Source organism: Triticum urartu, chromosome 4A (genome assembly GCF_056163025.1).
Source record: "Triticum urartu cultivar PI428250 chromosome 4A, HENAU_Tu73, whole genome shotgun sequence".
NCBI lineage: Eukaryota > Viridiplantae > Streptophyta > Magnoliopsida > Poales > Poaceae > Triticum > Triticum urartu.
The window spans coordinates 103323400-103327822 of NC_141876.1; positions in this window are offsets into that span (position 1 = coordinate 103323400).

The following is a 4423-nucleotide window of genomic DNA, read 5'->3' on the forward strand; positions in this document are numbered from 1 at the left end:
CCCAGAGCCAAAGAGTGTTAGGCATCACTTAAGTCTACCTGTCTGTGTGATCTGAAGACTTATTACACTTGAGGACTGTGAATCCTCCAGCCGGTTAGGCGTCACGTTCTGAGCATCCAAGAGTCATTGTGGATCGCCGGTGAACGAATTCTGTGAAGGTTTGGAAGTCTACCTTGAAGACTTACCAGAGTGATTGGGCGAGGACTGGGTGTCCTTAGCTCAAGGGGAATAAGGTGAAGACGAGGTCTTCTGAGTTGAATCTCAGCCTCCCTAACCATACGTATAGTTGTCACAGCAACTGGAACTGGTGCAACAAATCATTGTCTTCAACGAGTCACTGGTTTCATCCTTCCCTTCCCTTTACTTACTGTTGGTCCTTGTGAAGTCATTATATGCTTGCATTATCTTTTGTCTTCACTGAGTGACTGCTTGTTCTGATTGGCTTCACCATATCTTCCTACCTGATCCTTACTGCCTAGCTGCTATTAGTCATTATGCTTTCACTTCATTGAATACTTGACTATGGTTTGCCTAGTGTAGTCTACCTTCCGCTGCATGGTAATAGGTTTATTTCTATCGTTTGTCTTCGAAACTTCCATGTTTTGAAGACTTTCATAAAAATCACCTATTCACCCCCCCCTCTAGTCGATCACTAGCACTTTCAGCTGGAGACCTTTCCCTGCAAAAGAGAGTTAAGCTTTATTAGCCACCCACATCTTCAGGGGTGGCTTCGAAGCAATGAGTCTAAGTGCAGCATCTGAGAACTTTGGCTTTGAAGACCTAGCAAAAAGTCTTGCAGGTGGACAATAGTACTCATAAGAATAAGCAGAGTAGTTCTTGGTCTTATGAACATGGCGGTTTGATGAAACACGCTCATATTCATAGGCCTGAGTATGGCTTCCCTGCAAAACATTTGCATTAGTGCGACTGAGGTGAATCCTTTGTCTGTATGAAGCCTTTGGACCATATGAAGCCTGTGGTCTGGGTTTTGTTTTCTTCACTTGTGGTGTCATGATGACATTCACAGGAAGATTCTCTAGCAACCTTTTTGGCACCCAGACTTTCTTCACAGGTGGCCCATTCCTGCAGTTAGTACCAATATACCTGGCAAACACTTCACCATTCTGATTCTTAAACATTTTATAGTTTGCATCAAAGGATTCATCAATAACAATGGGATTAGCACAATTGAAGCCTGACAGGGTGGATGGATCCACTAAGGGTTCCTTTGCAGCAACCCATGTGGTTTTGGGGTACTGCTCAGGTTTCCAGTAAGAGCCATCATCATTCATTTTCCTTTCGAACCCAAGACCCTCTTTCCTAGGGTTTTGGTTCAGGATCTGCCTTTTGAGAACATCACATAGTGTCTGATGCCCTTTCAGACTTTTGTACATCCCTGTTTCAAGCAATGTCTTCAACCTTGCATTTTCATCAGCAATAGCAGTGGTATCCTCAGCAGAGGGGGTAGTTGCCACATCAACAGTTGAAGATATTGCAATAGTAGCAGCAGTAGAACATCCAGCAACAGAAGTAGCGTTGTCACGCTCAATGCATGTAAGACATGGTGGTTCAAATCCTTCCTGAGTGGGACTGATCTTTTTGGCATGAAGTGACTTGTTTTCCTTTTGAAGATCTTCATGAGCCGCTCTCAATTTCTCAAGATCTTGCTTCCTTTAAAGATAATCATAGGAAAGCTTTTCATGAGTTGTTGAGAGCGTTTCATGATGACTTTCAAGTTCCTCATACTTAACTTGAAGATTTTTTATGTCTTCAATTAAGGACTGAGATCGAGTCATTTCAGCGTCTAACAGGTCATCGCTTTTGTCTAATAGTTTTTGAATATGTTCCATAGCTTTCTGTTGTTCAGTTGCAATTTTAGCAAGTGTTTTGTAGCTGGGTTTGGAACCACAATCAGAGCCATCTTCACTGGATGTTTGATAGTGAGTAGTGCGTGTGTTTACCTTGGCACCGCGTGCCATGAAGCAGTAGGTGGGAGCGGAGTAGTCCTTGTCATTTGCATCGGTGTCGGTGATGAAGTCATTGCCTTTAGTGTTGAAGATGGACTTGGCAACATATGCTTTAGCCAGACTCGCAACGCCAGAATCGGACTCCTCCTCAGCCACTAGGCAACCCGACCTGATTTGTCCGAAATGACCCTGGGTCACTAAGGAACTGACACGTGTTCCAACGGTCAGATTTCAAACACACACGGCAACTTTACTTGGGCTACAAGCAAAGCTGACTTATCCAACTCTGGATAAGATTTTCTCTCATTGTGTTCGCTCGAAGACATAGGATTTTTGGTTAAGCATCACTTCAATCATTCTGACTGGTTCACTTGGACCCCACTTAACAGTACGGTGGTTCCTATGACTCAACAAAGAAGAAAAAGAATGACGAAACAACTAAGTCTTCGCGCTCCATAGTCTTCACACGTTGTCTTCTCTTGTCGTAGTCTTCAATGTGAATGTCTTCACATAACACCTTTGACTTCAATGTCTTCATTCATTTTTAGGGGTCATCTCTGGTAGGAAAACCGAATCAATGAGGGACTTCTACCTATGTTATCCTGCAATTCTCACAAACACATTAGTCCCTCAGCCAGGTTTGTCGTCAGTACTCTAAAACCAACTAGGGGTGGCACTAGATGCACTTACAAAAGCCAATACTATTAAGAGGGGATGAGGTGTTGCTTAATGGCTTCCTTGCTCAAAGTGCTTAGTGATATGCTCCAAAGCCCTCAACCACTTTCCCACATCCACATTTGTCCCAAACCAAAAGTCAAACTCGGCCTCACCGAAACTTTCTATCCAGTGCCACTGAGTTCTCTTGACATAACCACTGCCAGAAACTCTAATCAATTCGGTCTCATCGATGGGATCTCGGTCTCACCGAGATGGGCTTGCAAACTCTTTGTTGCCTATTGCATTAATTTCGGTCTCACCGAAATATGAAATCGGTCCCACCGAGTTTGCTTGGCCAACTCTCTGTTTAGCTTATTACCAAAGTCGGTCCCACCGAGTTTGTGTAATCGGTCCAACCGAGATAAGGCTTTACCCTAACCCTAGCACATCGGTCCCACCGAGTTGATCATGTCGGTCCCACCGAAATGCCTAACGGTCACATTATGAACCAAATCGGTCCGACCGAGTTGTATAATTCGGTCCCACCGAGTTTGGAGATTTGTGTGTAACGGTTAGATTTTTTGTGGAGGCTATATATACCCCTCCACCCACTCTTCATTCATGAAGAGAGCCATCAGAACATGCCTACACTTCCAACATACATTTTCTGAGAGAGAACCACCTACACTTGTGTTGGGGTCAAGATATTCCATTACAACCACATAAATCTTGATCTCTAGCCTTCCCCAAGTTGCTTTCCACTCAAATCATCTTTCTACCTAATCCAATCCTATGATAGAGAGTTGAGTGTTGGGGAGACTATCATTTGAAGCACAAGAGCAAGGAGTTCATCATCAACACACCATCTATTACCTTTTGGAGAGTGGTGTCTCCTAGATTGGTTAGGTGTCACTTGGGAGCCTCCGTCAAGATTGTGGAGTTGAACCAAGGAATTTGTACGGGCAAGGAGATCGCCTACTTCGTGAAGATCTACCCTAGTGAGGCAAGTCCTTCATGGGTGATGGCCATGGTGGGATAGACAAGGTTGCTTCTTCGTGGACCCTTCGTGGGTGGAGCCCTCCGTGGACTCGAGCAACCGTTACCCTTTGTGGGTTGAAGTCTCCATCAACATGGATGTACGATAGCACCACCTATCGGAACCACGCCAAAAATCTCTGTGTCTCCAATTGCGTTTGCACACTCAAATACCATCCCTTTACATTCTTGCAACTTGCATGATTTACTTTCTGCTACTCATATACTCGTATCATGCTTGCTTGATATGTATTGTGAATGTTTGAACTTGTGCTAAAACTCCACTTTAACTTAAAGAATTTAAAAACTGTAACTTTTCTTGCTAAGAGTCTATTCACCCCCCCTCTAGACACCTCTTCTCGATCCTTTCACTTGGGCATGAGTCTGAAATTTAAATTTCAGCTCTTGGAACATCTTATATGCTCCATGGCATTCAAAACATTTTTGAAGTCCCGGTTCTAAGACGTAAAGCATGGTGCACTAAACTATCAAGTAGTTATCATACCGAGCTTTGCCAAATGTTCATAACGTCTGCATCTGCTCTTGCAATAGATCTGTCACCTAACGGTGCATCAAGGACATAATTCTTCTGTGCAGCAATGAGGATAATCCTCAGACCACGGACCCAGTCCGCATCATTGCTACTATCATCTTTCAACTTATTTTCTCTAGGAACATATCAAAAATAAATGGGGACATCGCAAGCTATTGATCTACAACATAGATATGCAAATACTATCAGGACTAAGTTCATGATAAATTAA